We start from the raw sequence: 17,567 nt of genomic DNA, 5'->3' as shown, positions 1-17,567 counted from the left end.
CTACTCATGCATATAGTAAGGAAAAAAATGAGATAAGGGGAACATGCATGTATGCTTACTTCTCATACTAGAGGTAGAAAATCCACACAACTTAAGATGCAAGTAGCAAGACGATAGGAATATGAGAGGAGAGAGAGTGTGCATATGGTGGAAAATCTGCATACCTTAACATAAGCAAATTGGAGAGAACAAGCATAAACCATACTCAGAATGACGTGTATCCCAAATGATACAAGGTATGGCACCAAGATGGAGTGTGTTGATTGCTTGCAAAAGATGAATACAATAGGTAGCATAGGGAAAGAAGATGAGAAGGGGACAAGACCATAGGAAGCATAATGGAGGGACGGGAGTTGATGGCGAGAAATATCATGAGTGTAGCCATCATTCTTCTTCTTGAATTGTGATTTCAATCCTTCATTGCAAGCGTGTGGAGATATGGTGCTCACTTTGTGCATGGTGATGGTGATGGTGTTGTGATTATGTGATTAGGGTTCATGCTACTAGCATGTAGCACAAGGGTGTGTATGTGTAGGTGTGTGGGTATGTGATAGTGTGCATATGGCTTGTAATCAACACAAACCCTCCACTTACCGTTCTTCTTTGGTGCGACTACCACTGGAGAAACCCACTTTGAGTCTTCAATAGGATAGATGAAACGTGATTCTAGGAGTTTCCTTACCTCTTTGAGAAAAGCGTCTTGTTGAATTACTCCTAGCCGCCCGAGCTTTTGTACTCGGTAGAAGTATGTTAACGTTTCACTGAATATGTTGTCTCGTATAGTGCTAGTTACTTGTGCTTGTTAGCATATATTGAAAATGGATGGGCAAGTCCTTTGAATTTCAAATGTTCCATAAAAAATCATTTTCCCTCCTCATGTGCTTGTGTTTTCACTTACTGAAGATGACGTGGGGAGTCTCTCTTTCTCTCTCTCTCTCTCTCTCTCTCTCTCTCTCTCTCTCTCTCTCTCAGACTAGCAGGCGGTTTGCTTAGTTTTGGTCTCTCTCTCTCCCTCTCTCTCTCTCTCTCTGACTAGAAGGTGGTTTGTTGAATCTTGCTCTCTCTCTCTCTCATTCGTTTCTTGCACCGAGAATCCTGCCTGAGAGATTAGTTGTCAAAGCTGAGCTCTTTCTCTCGTTTTGACACAGACCTAAAAAAATGGAGAACCAGTAGCCAAAGTTATTGCCACTAGCTCCAGTGCTGGAAATGGAGCCGTACTGTAATTTGATGGTAAGAAAATCTTATGTGTAGCCCACCCACTTCAAATGAAGTCATTGGTTTTGTTGGTCACATCTATAGTTTTGTGAGGGCATTTGTTCATAGTATGTGTGTATTACAACATCAATTGTTGAAAGCTATACATTTAAGTGATTTTAAGTAAGTAACATATTATGCACGTTTACAGTTCTCAGGAAAAAGCGGAAGAGAGCCACTACAAGCAATGAATTACAACTCCCAAGATCCAGCTCTTTCTGTAAACAGGGAATATGATAGAGTAAGAAAGAGGAAACAATGGGAGCAGAAACAAATGAAATTTGAGTGACAACATCATGCCCTCAACGATGAGGAGAAAAAGAAAATCTCCTCTGAGATTGTGAGAGCTTTCAAGAGTAGGACTAAACGTTTTAGTACAGAAGCAAAGTGGGAAATTTGGAATCTTGTTACTCAGCATCCGCATGTTTAGGCGATCCATGATGAGTTCTTTCCAGGAGGAGGCTACTGTACATACCGTAATTGTCTCCAATGTCCGCAGCACACTGGATACAGTCAAGCAGCTAGGTTCCAATGAGGAGTTGTTTTTGAAGAATGTAACATTGCAGATGATGTTGAATTCAAAGGAAAACATTCCTATTGCAAAAATTTCCAGGGTCCTAAATGTCAATTGTCGCACCTTGCACAAGGCGAGATCACGATAGGCGAAGCCCGATGTTGATGGTCGATTGTTTTCATTGATTGCATGTCACAAGCACCACCGTCATAGCCCTATCATAGATGAAATTAAGGAGTTGGTCTACACATTTTGGAAAGTGGAGACTCGCATTTCACCGAACAAGAAGGATGTTTGTCGAAAGAGGATGGGGAGGAACATGTACATACAACACCCAGTGCACCTCCTAGACGAGCCTCAGGTGATCAATCAAATACTTGTACCTTAACTTATGCATTTCATCTCTAGTGCTTAGTAGCTTGTATATGCTGATCAATAGCATATTGATCTATAGATGTTTGCTAGTTAGCATATGGACTGTGTTGGTTAGCATATTGATTATGCTAGTTAGCATATGGAGTATGATAGTTAGCATGTCTTGGGTTCTAAATATCATACATAGCTAGTTGGTTAACACAATATGTATGCTAATTAACATACCTGGTATGCTAGTTAATAAACCTAGTATGCTAGTTACATACCTAGTATGCTCAATTGCATGATAAGTACGTTGTCTAATAGAAAGTTATTATGCTAGTTAGCATATGGAGTTTGCTAGGTAGCATACGGAGTATGCTAGTTAGCAGTCCTTCAATTCTAAATAGCATACAAAGTTAGTTGGTCAACACAAAAGGTATGCACGTTAACACCACTTATGCTAGTTAACACCTAGTATGAAGTTGGGCTGGGTATGCTAGTAAGCATATGGAGTATGCTGGTTGGCATAAGGAGTATGCTAGTTAGCATGCCATGTGTTCTACCTAGCATATAGAGTTAGCTAGTCAGCACAAGATGTATGCTAATTAACATCATTTATGCTAGTAGTTAACACCTAGTATGCTCAATAGCATGATGGGTGTCCTAATGTGTATACTAGTTAGCATACTGAGTATGATAGCTAGCATATGGAGTATGCTAGTTAGCATATGGACTCTGCTAGTTAGCATATGGAATCTGCTAGTTAGCATATGGACTCTACTAGTTAGCATGCCTTGGTTCCTTAAATAGCATACAGAGCTAGTTGGTTAACACAATATGTATGCTAATTAGCATACCTGGTATGCTAGTTAACATACCTAGTATGCTAGCTAGAATATGGAGTATGCTAGTTAGAACTAGCGGGTTGGGCTGGGTATGCTAGTTAGCATATGGAGTATGCTAGCTAGCATGCCTTGTGTTCTACCTAGAATACAGAGTTAGCTAGTCAGCACAAGATGTATGCTGATTAACATAATTTCTGCTAGTTAACACCTACTATGCTCAACAGCATGATGGGTGTCCTAATAAGTTTGAGATGTTGAAGCCATTCTTTTGTAGGCGGCTGAAGGATAGATACACATGTTGATGCGAATACCATGTGCAAATCTCTTTTTTGAAGGACACACTGAACCACATGGGCTCTCGTGCTTTTGGGCTGCATAGAGAAGGTTGTGACTGTATATGCAGTATCTGTGTCCCAAGTGAGAACATTAGCAAGGGTTTCTTGGCTTCACATCACACTTTCAAAGGTGTCACACATATGTGGGAGTCTGTTCTCTGTCCAAAGCCCATAGATGCAGTTTTCCATAGAAGGGAATGCTTGATGGGAGAGTGTTTGACATGTGGAGTGAACGCATCTACATTGCTTACAAATTGTAGAACTTACAAATATGTGGTGATTTTCTTTTTGTCATATTTAAATGAGTCGCTCTTATATATTTTTTATTACATAAAAAGTGACTTAACATCCATACTTTTTTTTGGTCTATAAATATAAAATGATAATGTATTTGTCTATCTCAAATAATGCTAACCAATTGATGATTTTGCTCAGGAACTTGATTTTTAAGAGCTTGTTCAACATCCCATGACAATGCACAAAGAGAAATGTAGCCTACTATGGGACGGGTGTCTAACCTCACTCCTATCTTATTGCAGACATAGCGATAACCATGAATATAATTGTCAATCCATGGGACAAAGCTGACTCAACTAGTGCATAGAAGCTACAAGAGGTCATCAATCTCTTGGAAAACAACAGACGAATCACATCTATCTCAAGCTACACTCAAATGACAGAAATCACAAAAAACTAGTTGCTACTCGGTTAGCAAATCATAACCGTTACAGCATCAAACACATCCATACGTTACGAAACTTGTAGGACATCTTTATAAGACTAAGCACACATGCTTATGGTCTCAAATCTCACTTTAGGTCAACTGAAAAAATCACGATTATTAACAATAGTGAGTTTTTGACCTAGTCGTTTTCGACCCAAAATGCATATAAATGTTTAGCAATGATGCCCCAATACCCCACTATACTTATTTTATGATTTTTAGGCTTAAATTCCTACTTATGTGATGAAATTAGGCCACAGTTCGGCGAAGCCAAAATCTACAAATTACCATGAAATGATTAGGTCAATGCGTAGAGCTCTTACCTACGGTTGCAATGCAACAGACAACACTGCAATGTGACAACCGGAAAGGGATTAGGAAGTGCGAGAAGGAGAGAAGTGAGCGCCATTAGCTCATGTTGTGTTCTATTATCCAAAAACTTACAAAAAAATTGGCTTTTAGACCTTAGCCAAGGTTTCTTTGGTCAAAACTAATAATCTGGGAGCTCTAACTAAAGATAGGCTAATATAATCTGGAAGCTTGTAGCCCCGACTCATCAGTCACACTGTTTATCTGGAAAGTAGGAGTTACAACATTCTCAATTCATCAAAATAATAAGTGTTTTTACAATAAAAGCTCCTAAAAATGTTATTTGAGATAGCTTGCTGCTAACATTCCCCCTCTCCTCGACTATGTCGTCCCTTGACATAGCTTCATGGACTGGAGTTTCTGCTTCTCGTTGTTGCTCAGTTGCTTCTTTTGTTGATTTTCTTTGAGATTCTTGAGCTTCCTTCAGCTTTAAAGCTTTCACTTCTGCATACATCTGCTCAAGGAAATCTTTGGGATCCTTTGGTCCTTTCCTTGCAGGGTTTTTGGTTCTTTGTCCCTTTATATTTCTTGGACTCTATCTTTCGGGATCCTCACATGCAGCTTGGTGGCTCCTTTTGTATGGTTGCTTTTCTCTTTCAAATTTGGCCTTTTTTTGTTGCGATTCCTCTTGGTGAGCTGCTACTACTTTCTTTTTCATTGCTTCAATCCTTGCCCTTCTTTCTTTGTTGTCAGAGCTTTCACTGCTATGGGCTTCATGGGAATTTTCTGTGATTCCTCATTTGACTTGTACACTCTCTTTGTTGATCGAGTGGTCCTTGGAGAAGGTTGAGCTGACACAATCCAAGTGTTTTGATCTAGGGCTGGCTGGAAATTGTCGTCCATTCCAATAACATGATATGCTATTCTTGTTAGCACTTCTGGAGCACCGAGATAGGTGATCTTTCCCTCTTTCTTTGTGCGCTTTAGTATTGTAAGCACATACTGTGCATGATCTATTTCTTGCCTGGTTGTCGACTTCAATACTTGAGTGAAAGTAGTTACAACCACATGGTTTGGAGTTGTCTACTGTGGCGGTCTCTTTGAGAGGAAGTGGAAATGTTGATGGTATAGGCGAGCTGGTTCCTCCACTTGCCTTTGGATGGGTCAGAAAACATGGCAGTAGCAGTATCTTTGGTAAAAGTACCCACTATTTTTCTATCTCTTCCCCGCATAGATATACCCTCTGTTGGCAGCTTTAGTGCCTCGGCCACTATTACTTTAGTGATCACTACTTCAACTTTTTGCCCTTGTTGATCAGTGATTTGGGCTAACCCATCTTCCTTGATTAAGGATATCAATTCATATGATTTTTGAAGTCCACTCTGCATGGCTCCTGGTCATAGAAATCTCTTAGGCCTAGCCTTCTGTTGGCTTCCTTGGTGTTTGGCTTTGCCGCCTCATCATATACCTCCTTTGATAGCATTTGCAATTCTACTTGGTGTCCTTCTTGGATATTGAATCTGCAAGTGAAAATTGTTGTGTTGTTTCCTTCGAGCTGTTTTTTAGACAAGTAAGTTGTCTTTGATGTCTTTATTGAGCTTGGATCTAATTGGTACGGTGGAAACTCTTGCAGATTTTCTTTCTTGGACACCCTTTTCTTTGCCTTCTCAGCCGCTTACATTGCTCCTGTTAAGTGAATACAGTGTCAAAGTTAGAGAATTCTGCAAATTCCACACTGAAATGCCCTGATTTTGAATCGCTGACAAATGATGTCCATTTTGCTTCAAATCAATTTTGGAGCATGCATAGATGCATAAAAACATGTAGAGATCAAAATCATACAGTTCAGGCAAAAATTACAACAAAAGTAAATAATCGTAATTATTTACAGCTAGGGATTTTTTCCAACTTTTTACATTTTTGACATCATAGGCTTGAAATATATGGCATTTAGGTGCTCTGAGTGAAGTGTGGGCTCATTTGAGTGCACTGGTGGAAATGGTGCTAGATTTAGGCTTTTCAACTCTAAAATAGTAGATACAACTAGAGTGCTTCATTAGCCGTATTTGTATTGAATTGAAGTAAGTCCAAGGATAAGAGAAAAAAAGAACCTACAAGAGAAATAGAGAGAGAGAGAGAGAGAGAGAGAGAGAGAGAGAGAGAGAGAGAGAGAGCTTGTGCTTTGTTTTCCACAACTCCTATTACCTTGAGTTGACATAATCATATTTTGACAACGCGTTGATCTTCATGTCCCAATGTTGATATGTCTAAATATGTTTTTAGATTGTATCAATTCTTGATTTTAGATTTTAGATTGTATCAATTCTTGATTCAATCTCTCTCTATTGTCTGAATTCTTGTCATTTGTATATGCCACTTCAACATTTCTTAAATGAAAAAAATCAACCAATTCTATTATTTGATGCTACTAATTATGATATTTATAAAATAAGAGGTGAGACATTAAAATGAAGCACAGAGAGAGAGAGAGAGAGAGAGAGAGAGAGAGAGAGAGAGAGAGAGAGAGAAAGTTATCTTATCAAAGTGTGTTATATTTTTTTACCTGAGAGCATGTTTGGGATACAGATCATAGTGTTTCAGAGGTGTACCTCGCAAAAAACCACAAAGAGGGCTAGAGTTTTGTCAAGATCAATGTTTGTAATGGTAGAAAATGTCAATGTTATTAATTGTTTGTTGTTCCATTTTTATGTTTAAAAAAAAAAACATGCAAGTCTCCTTCCATGGGGGAGTTTGCACAGTCCTCCCCAATTTTTATAATACGAGGGAACATGCCATTCCCACGGCAGCATGCAATTGTCATATTGCATCTTTGAAATTAATTTCGGAGCTTTCTCAAACGTGCCCTTGCTTGGCATAACTCGTATAAAAGCACTCCAAGTCTCAAGAGACTTTGGTTGTTGAGGAACCGTCACTTTTTTGAAGCTCAACACATGTGTCATACTTATCAACCAAGATTGTGCGAAGCATGACATTGTTTTTCAATAGCCTCTGAGCAACAATAAGAAGTTGATTTTTTGTGCATGTATCAGCCTCTTGCATAGAGACAGATGCCTGCAATGAGGACACGTAGGTGATACCATATGGGAGAGGCCCACACCGGCATATTTTGTAAAGATAAATGCCTACAAGATGCATCCATATGTGATTGCACTTGGAAAGAGGCCCTCGCTTCAAATCTGCTGGAAACAGCCAAGAGCTTTTTGTTTGTGCTTCTATTTTGTCTATCTTGCATTCAATGCACTCCAAGAGACGGCATCAGGGATATGAAGCTCCTCAGGTAGGTTTTGTGCTTTTTGAAGTGCCAACCAAGGCATTGCTAAGAACGACAATTTTTTAAAACAGTCCTTGCTGAAGTGTACCACATTTGGCATGCATATCGACCAAGACAATGCCTAGCATGCCATCTTTCCAGAGCAGTTACATAGAGCCACATGCTTGCAAGATGCACAAGTTGGTGATAGCATCTGGAGAAAGGTTGGAGAAAAGCCCTCGCTTTGCATGTGCTTCAAAAAGCCCAGACCTTGCTGGCCCACCGGGCATTGTTGGGCATACCTTGCAATCATTGTGTTCCGAAAGACGACATCCTGCACACGAACACCACATTTGGCATCCATATTGACCGAGGCATTATCAAGCATGGCAATTGTTTGCAACAGCCCCTTACTAACAATATCAAAGTTTGCCAAGCACGACAATTTTTTTCTGAAGTGTCCCACAGTTGGAATATATTACCGCAGTCAATGCACTCGAAGAGACGTCATTCGAGACATGAAGCTCCTAAAGCACGTTTTCTGCTTCCTGAAGTGCACCACATTCAACATACACATCGACCAAGACATTGCCAAGCACGACAATATTATGAAAAATCCCTAGTGAAAGTGTCCCACATTTGACGTACGTGTCAACAAAGGCAGTCCCTTCCTTGGGTATGTGACCTGTTCAAAACAGCCCATAGCTTACTAGCCTAGCTGTTGTTGAGCAATCAGTGCATTTCAACAGATGAAATCTTGTACAAGAGCACCACATTTGGCCTACAAATCAACCAAGGCATTGCCAGGAACAACAGTTTTCTGAAGAAACCTATGACTAACAACATCAGAGTGAATTTTTAATCCCATATCGACATCTTGCATAAGGACACATGCCTTGTAGATGAATGCGTATGTGCTTGCATTTGGAGAGAGGCCCTCGCTTTGGATCCGATGAAGAAAGCCAAGATCTTTTTGTCCCTGCTTCTGTTGCACGTCTCCTGCAATCAATCCACTCCAAGAGACAAGAGTGGGAATAGGAAGCTCCTTTTGTGCTTTATGAAGTGCACCACATTATCGGATTTCGTTAGCTCATTCTGTAAGAATTTGCGAAAGTAGGCCTTGGCGGCCTAGTTTAGGCTTCCCGCTTTCATTTGTCGATTCGATTGAAAATTTTTGTGCCTATCCACCTTGTCCTTCTGATTATCACATATCTTTAGTTTCTCCATCTGAGCTCATTTGCTATTTATTATAAATTTTTGACCTATTAATTTAAAAAATCAAAGAAAATAATAAAATGCACTAAAAAAGCAAAGTGAAAAATTAATAATTATAATAAAATCCATTAAGAAAAACTACTTTATTGTTTTTTGGTGGATTTCTTCCTTTTTAAGTCCCAATGATGAAAATAAAAAAGGCCATTTTTTGATGATTTTTGATAGTATATACACTATTTACACTCATCGGGAAGCTATTATCAGTTAGTTTTTCCGCGTTGATGATTTTGTACGAGCATTATTAGGTAATTTTGCAAAAAATCACATGTTAACATTCAACTTTTTCCTCCCTCTTCAAACATTGCCCTTATTTACTTAGTTCCCTTTCACCCCTCCTAGATGGCGCACTCCGGGACGACTATGTGCATGGGTTGAACAATTGTGTCTATGCATAGCCTTGGTTGGCTCTATCATGCTTCCAAGATCAATGCAATTCAAACCATTATGATGTGCAAGAGTTGGGTCTTGAGTAATTAACTCAAGGGTTTCTGTGGTCGAGGTTTTTTGTTGCTATTTCCCAAAGAGCAAATCTTGTAGCTTGTGTGCTCTTTGCTTTATTGTATCGTCAGGATGCTTTGGCACCCTAATTTCCTGAGCTGTTGGTATCAATAATGACGGTTGTTGTGCTTTAACTCGTTAGTGGTATCTTGGTTTTTCTTCGATGGAATGTTGTGGTTGAGTGTTTTGAGACTTAACTCTCCACTGCTTCATCAGTTTTACAGTTTGCGGAGAAGATAAGTGCTCCTTTTTCCTCCAAATCCATCTTGTTTTAGGTTTCCTTCTCGAAGATGATCTTCTTTGTGTTTCTAACCTGGGAGCCTTCTTTGGTACAGTAGATGATGTTTTGGGTACCCAAATTTGAAACGGCTTGTCCTTGAGTTGTACTTTTGGTACCCAGATATACCTCACTCCTTGCATGCTACTTGTAGTGTTAGCTTGTCTATAGGATGGGGAAGATTGATTTCTTTGTGGCTTGTTCTACTTGTAATCTCTTTTCCATTCTTCTTGGCTTGGTGCAATTGGAACAATGAGTTGTCCGCCTTTAGATGATAGCTAAAGTTGATTGGTGTCCCAATCTAGTACTACCTTGTATGACTGTATCCATGAGATTCCAAGAATCATTGTTTCATTTATGTGTTCATTTGGTAAGCATACAAACTAATGAGGGCATGAACATCTATGTACTACTACATTTAAGTTGACTACTCCCAATGCAAGTGTTGGGTGCTTGTGGCATCCTTTGATAGCCGATATTCTTGATGTCAAACACTGATCCGTTGCTTTCTTGTACGTGAAAAAACTGACTGCATTTGCTCGAGCTCTTGTATCGACCAATGCATTTGTGATATGATTGTTCAATTTTACTTTGATGCAAAGGTCCATTCCATCTAGCCATTCATCATCTGTTGACACTAAATACTTCTACAATCCCCAGAGTCCTTCATTTAGTTCCAGAGTGTTGATGGGAATAGATGTTTGTTGACTTTTGAGAGTAGATTTCCTTTTGAGTACTCAAAGCCAAGCTTCCACTTGGGCTTCATTAATGACCTGCTTTTGTTTCATCTTTCTATGTTTTTCTGCATGCATCTTTTCTGGCATTTCATTGGTTAGTGGAAAATTGTACTTCTTTAAACGACGTCCACTAATCCAATTAGCCATTGGTTCACCATCTAGAGTGGACAACTTAACTGCTCCACTTAAGGATACATCTTCAATGATAAATGGTCCATTTCCCTTCTTCTTAAACTTAGGAATTTGTTGTTTAAGGGAGTAGACTAAAACTAAGTCCCCTTTTCTGAAGATTTTTGTGACTAGATGGGAATCAAAAAATTATTTTTGTTTCGACTTTTGTGCATAGATGTGAGCTACAGCTGTTAGCCTTTGCTCATCAAGATTTTCTAAATCTTCAAGCCTCTTTGACAATTCATGTCCAATCCACTCAAGATCCTTAGCTACTCTTACTGTCAGCAATAGAAATTCTATCGGCAGTATGACAGCAAGACCATAAACAAGGTTAAAGGGTGTAGCATTTAAAGCTGTCTTGAACAAAACTCTATAAGCCCATAGAGTGGCATGGAGATTCAGTTCCCAATAAGTCTGTCCTAAACTAACCACTTTAGTCAGTAGTGAGCTAAGAATTTTATTCGTGTGCTCAGCTTGTCTATTTGCTTGTGGGTGATAGGGAGCCGATTTGTTATGGATGACCATAAATTCATTCAGCAGATACTCAATCACCTCATTGAGGATTTCCCTATCACTGAAAATTTCTATTGGCACTCCATATCTTGTGAACACATTCTCATACAAGAATAAGGTTGTGGTTTTGGCATCATTCTTTTGGGTTGCTTTAGCTTCTGCCCACTTGGTCAAATAGTCCGTAAATAGCTACAATGATATATTGATCTTGGGTTCTATAAGCAGGTGGTTGTGGGGAATTTCAAACTTCGAGCAAACCTTTCCGAGCAATCATAAAAACGACCAAAACCCAACAAGATACTTATGAACTTAAATCATAATAGGAAGCATTTAGCATCAAACTACATATTATCTATCTATCATTGTTCCCAAACACCTCCTTGAAAGCACGGCTGCTGGTCATAGATAATCAAGCCATGGTAGATGCTTGGGCAAGTGTATGTGTGTGTGTGTGAGTACGTGTGTGTGTGAAGGTGAGTGCCGCATCAGTCCATCTACCAATTCACTTAGTTATCAATGTCCCGGCTTGAAGAAATGGAAGAGTGCCACATTTTTTGTGAATGCTACAGGAAGGTTTTGATCTACTACAAAAGTGAACGAAGAGGCCCTCCAACAGTAGCGACACAAGCGCACATACAATGTGTGCGATCAAAAGGTTCAATGACCTGGATGCAGTAAAATCCACGGTAATTCGATCGACACATTCACCATCATCAACATCTCTACCTTCTCGACCGTAGGATAATCTGCCATGCCCACATGGCTTCAACATCTTCCGCTCCCTTCACGTCGTGCGACTCTTACAAGATTGTGATCCCCTTATATGCAACAGCTAGGATCCACTCCCTAGCTTCCTTTAACATGTCTGTTGTCCTCATGCTAGAGCCTCTCCACTACCTTGTAGATTTGTCCCACCCCTATTAAGTTTTACTCTATTTTGTAAAATTTGAACAAAGTGAAATCCTACTACGCACTTGTCTGAGCACCCCACAGGGTACCCCCCTCCAAGCAGTGACTAGGTTGTTGACTTCTACAACGTACAGCTTTGAAACAACATTGTTGGCTAGGAAAGGCAAATATAAGTGTCTCCATTCATTGGATTTGGTTGGCAAGCCACATCTATAAGTGATATGGGGATAGAGTAAAGGGATCAACAAATGCGCCTCAATCTGCAAGACAAGCGGGATCCAGGATGTTGGATCGCCACAATAGGGGGCCAAGACTTTTATACGTATGACCTCGCAGCATGCTCAGGGTCACGTGCTAGCCTAGGTGGTTAAGATAGAGTGCCTTGAGGTATGACGTCCAGGGATCGAATGGCATCTAGTAGGGGAAGCGCTAGTATTTTTGCAAGACCAAGTTCGACAACGACAAATTAAACCTCCACCATTAATGTCTGCACGTGTCATATAGCAACAAGGTTGGGCAAGAAAAGGCTAGAAGCCTGTTGGAGTTACACTAGGTAAGGTAGGAAGGTCAACCGTAGTCATTTTCATCAACGACTAGATAAAGGAGTCCGTGTCAGAGTGGACTCTTTTTGAGAATTTTTTGAGTCCTCTTTTTGAGTTTTCAAGGTGAGTTGCGGAGAGGAGACCCTTATCAATGAGGGCTTCATGGGCACGAGCCATGGAGGTGATGAAGATCATGGAGATAATGCTGACATGAAGGGTGAAGATAGGGCCTACATGATTGTGAAGGCACATGGAAGGAGGGATTTGGCAAGAATGAAGATGAAGTCCTCTCTCTCTCTCTCTCTCTCTCTCTCTCTCTCTCTCTCTCTCTCTCTCTCTCTCTCTCTCTCTCTCTCTCTCTCTCTCTCTCTCTCTTATATAAGCATAGAGCTTAAAAAGGAAAAGTGATTACATTACTGATAGGCGAGTTCTGACAAAACCGTATAGAAAGAGTGTCAATATGCAATATTTAACAGCTCTATTATTATTGTTGCATCTCTCAAGAGAATTCATCAATCCGAAGACTGCATGCCCACACATTCCTAGCCATCAAGAACGACGACGACACCGCTCTACTACACTTAAGCTGAAATTGACAAATGGTGGCAGGAAGGCAAGCTCCTTCTTGGGGGAGCCTAATTATTTGGAAGTAGCCTTGCGGCGTTTAGCCAAGTAGTCGGGAGCATCAATCGAAGTACAACTTGTTTTGCAGTACACAAGGGCCATGAGTTTTGTCGCCGGCCATGGCTCCAGCTGCATGATGGTTAAGCTTACGAGCACGGCTACATATCTCTCTCTCTCTCTCTCTCTCTCTATAAAAAAAAAACTCTCTGAAGGAGTCCACGCCGGCGTGGACTCCTTCAGAGAGTTTTTTTTTTTATAGAGAGAGAGAGAGAGAGAGAGAGAGAGAGAGAGAGAGAGAGAGAGAGAGAGAGAGAGCTCTTACTAAGTCTTACCTTCGTCGACAACAGACCTTTGCAGCTCGCGGTATCTGCAGAAATAGCCAAGATCAAGGTGCATGAATTGCAAGCCAAGAGCAAGGGGGAGCTGCAGAATCAGCTCAAGGACCTAAAAGCAGAGATTTCTCTGTTGAGAGTATCCAAGGTGACTGGAGGAGCACCCAACAAGCTATCCAAAATCAAGGTAGTCAGGCAGTCAGTAGCGCAAGTGTTGACAGTACTTTCACAAAATCAAAAGGCAGCTCTTCGGACTGCCTACAAGAACAAGCGGTTGCCATTGGACCTGCGCCCCCGTGCCATTCGGCGGCGGCTAACCAAACATCAAGGTGGTTTAAAGACATTGAAGCAGAAGAAGAAAGAGACCTATTTCCCAAAGCAAAAATATGCTCTGAAGGCTTGATGAGGTGTTATTTTGTGCGGAAGATTGTTTCTGATACTAGCCAAGAGAGAATGGCTAGGGTTTTGTAAGCAGACAACTGATTTAGGCTTATTTCAACATTGGGTCTTTCATGTCAAAAAGAGAGAGAGAGAGAGAGATCACAGGTTCGTCTTCCGCGACTGCTGTCAAGCTTGTTCTGCAATACATGAGGGCGATGAGCTTCCTCGCCGGCCATGGCAGCAGCTGCGTGATGGTTGAGCTTGATGAGTGCGCAACTGCGTATCACTCTCTGATCTCAATCTCTCTCTCTCTCTCTCTCTCTCTCTCTCTCTCTCTCTCTCTCTCTCTCTCTCTCTCAAAAACTCTCTGTATGAGTCCGCGCCGGCGTGGACTCCTTGAGAGAGTTTTTTTCTTTTGAGAGAGAGAGAGAGAGGGGGAGAGATCACGGGTTCGTCTTCCATAATTACTTTCAAGCTTAAACTAAACCAGCATTCTGGCGAAGAAGCATTTTGCTTCAAGAGCATATAAAATGCCCACAACGTGTGCAATATGGGCTCAAATCATTTCATTCTACCGACAAAGAACTCACCAGGGTTCTCTCCCACGTCCAATGTCATTTGCTTGCCTGGAATGTTGTCAACCCTCCTCAACGGAGAGTTTCACAATGTCAACGGTCCTGACTTCGCCACTCGGCATCGAGTTGCACGGAAGGGTGTGCATGCAAACTTGACCCTCAATAGGCTAGCTAATTAGCTTCTATGGCGGCTTGGCATTATCCGAGTTATGCGCTGTCTCTCTCTCTCTCTCACTCACACACACACACACCAACACACACACACACACACACACACACACACTTAGTGAGTGCCTCTCTCTTTCACCTCTCACATCCTTAGCCTCTTTTATAGAATTAACTCTCTCAAGAAGTCCGCGCCAGCACAGACTACTTCATAGAGTTTTTTTTGAAAGAGAGAGTTAGTTCACATGCTTATAATCATCAGCACCCTCTCACTGCCTACGTTGTCGCTGACTTCTTTGCTCACATTAGGAACAATATTGCAAAAGAGTGCAATTACTATGAAGGTAACGAGCAATAAACTCATGACCTATTATTCAAGAGGGAAATGGAATAACCAATCCAGCACACTCGAGTGATATAAAGGTTATAGCATTTTCCTCTTTTTATGACCCCCCCTCGCCCGAGAAGAAGAGAATTTTAACGCCATAGGAGACCATCCCAAGAGACCTTAAAGATCTATCCAACGAAGAGAGTTGAAGTCAAGATTTAAGTGGGAGAATGTGCAAGTTGAAGAGAAAGCGAAAAAAGATAAGGCGGAGAACAAAGTAAATCTAGTCAGCTCTGGTCTCTCGGAGTGCAAAGATTTTTTAATGGAGATTCTCCAAGCTCGACATTTTGTTGTAAAGATGTTTTGTATTAGCTCAAAACAGATTGCTTATTGTTTCAATGATAGTCACAGTCTCTCTCTCTCTCTCTCTCTCTCTCTCTGGTTGCGTTCTTCCTGGTGGTTGGACATGGCAGCTCTTGGTTTGGAAAGTCCCTATGGTGTGCAAAACAGTGCGTTGTTGATACAATGCAATTCTTTCCCTCATCCAGCTAGCAAGATCTCCATACCACCTTATCTTGAACAGACACAATCTCAAAAGATATTGAATTTTTCCACAAAAAAATATGACCTTCCTGACATCTACTAGATTTTTTCAAAGAATGATCCAAAATGGAAGGGAGCCACATCTTCAATCTTTGTGAAAGAAGTTGTTCAATTGATGCATGAAGCGGGATGTGATGTGCAATTTGGATGCCAACCTCATATTATGAAGGCCAAAGTTGAGTCTCCATAAGGAGGCCATAAAGTTGAACTTCTATGAGCTGCTTGGCATAGATTTTTCAGTAGTTAATATCAAGGCCAGTACCCATGACAAGGTGGATAGGTTAGGAGAGAATAGTAGCTTTGCTGCCCACAATGTTGTGTTATTGACAAAGGAATAAGCAAACAAATGTATAGTAAGGGTTTGTAGGCTTTAATGGCTATTCATGTTTACCAATTAATTATTGATTAAACAATTATTGTGTGTGTGTGTATGTGTGTGTGTGTGTGTGTGTGTGTGTGTGTGTGTGTGAGAGAGAGAGAGAGAGAGAGAGAGAGAGAGAGAGAGAGAGAGAGAGAGAGAGAGAGAGAGAGAGAGAGAGAGAGAGGCTAGCACCATAAGAGACTAGCAATGGTGCTGACGTTTATTGTTTGGGTTTAGAGAAATCTCTTTCTAGAGAAGAAGTATACAATACTTGAGCAAGTCGCTTAATAAATTTGCTCGGTTTTGAGCTTGCTCGGATAAGTTCGCTCGATGTTTGGTAGAACTCTTCTTCATATAGACTTATGTTGTGCAAATCATATGGGGCGGTCTTACCAATAAATAGATGTATCTAGAATCCTCGTACATTTATGATCATTATGTAGCCAAGTGTTATTATGCCTTGATTTAATGCAAATGTGAATACAAATTTTGTACAAGGGTGAAAATATTTCCTGCAAATATATCATTCATGCTTAGAAAAACGACCTTGGAAATATTTGTCTCCTTACAAAATTGCCCTTGAAATTGAGTATTTGGTGCTACTTGAAAGGTCGAGGTCTTCGACAACATTTAGGAATGCCTCTTGGGCAATCGAGCTACAATTGAGCTAATGTGAGAATTTTGGTAAATCTTGATATTTAGTAGCATGGAAGGCTTGAATAACTTGAGCCTGAGGTAATGAGGAGGAGTAGGAACATGAGAAACCCTAAGGAAGGGCTCAACAGCAAGGCTTTGGGCAGCTCTAAAGGAGGTTTTGGGGAAGCTTTAAGCAATGTAAGAGGCCGCCTTGGACTTTTGGGGGAACCTAATCGTGGGAAAGGGGCTTCTATTGGGGCCGAATGCAAAAGTGGTGGGAACTCGGTCTTTTAATGAGATAACATGCCGAATCTATGATGAGGCGGTGTGAGCGAGTACATGGGCATCAATCGGTGGTTGAGCAGGTGTGCTAATGTCTATCGTAGCAGCTAGGAGATGTCGCATCAAGCGAAGGTGTTAGCCAGGAGGACAGAGCAGACAATGAGCAAGGCAGCTTCATAGAAGAAATTTGAAGCTGGAAAACTTCGACAATGCTGATGATGAGTTGGGTCTACAAGGCGGCAACTTTACACTGCGAGGGTGAGGATTGATGGCGAGGGCTAGCAGATGTATGTGCTGTTGTCAGTAGTGTTTTTGAGTAGTGCTGCAAGTAGGGAGTGAGGGCCTATAGATGCTGGCGCAGGGAAATTGGGGCAATAGTTATGAGGCCTAGCTAGCGCTGATGATAGGGGTGTTGATGGGGAACTAAGCACATGGGGGCAAGTTGAGAATGATCCACTCAAAGGCTTAGAGGTGGGATGTCCAAAAAGAGAAGAGACTGTTGTGCCCTTGTGCTCAAAAGTAAAAAGCCCTAAATTAGGTGCACTTTCATACATTTTAAAAGGCTCCTTGAAGAGGCTCTTGATATTGACGTTAACCTAAAAAAGACTTGGGCATTAAATGCCCTAAATCGTGCACACACAAAAGCTTCTTAGCAGCTAATGCAGAAGGATCATAAAGCCAAGCCCAAAAGCTTAAATTTAATTGGAGCATTAATTCGTGATGCTTAGCCCAAAATGTGTGCGGGTGGT

At 40.9% G+C, this 17,567-nt stretch overlaps 2 pseudogenes; both read left to right on the top strand.

Moving 5' to 3' along the window:
- Nucleotides 1-13,467: 13,467 nt before the first annotated feature.
- On the top strand, nucleotides 13,468-13,936 carry LOC147444406 (large ribosomal subunit protein uL29z pseudogene; annotated as a pseudogene).
- A 1,398-nt stretch (nucleotides 13,937-15,334) lies between these two features.
- On the top strand, nucleotides 15,335-15,877 carry LOC147444405 (2-C-methyl-D-erythritol 2,4-cyclodiphosphate synthase, chloroplastic pseudogene; annotated as a pseudogene).
- The last annotated feature ends 1,690 nt before the right edge of the window (nucleotides 15,878-17,567 follow it).

This window comes from Adiantum capillus-veneris, chromosome 13, assembly GCF_014529385.1.
Source record: "Adiantum capillus-veneris isolate H3 chromosome 13, ASM1452938v2, whole genome shotgun sequence".
Lineage (NCBI taxonomy): Eukaryota > Viridiplantae > Streptophyta > Polypodiopsida > Polypodiales > Pteridaceae > Adiantum > Adiantum capillus-veneris.
This window is presented reverse-complemented; position numbering and strand designations above follow the sequence as displayed.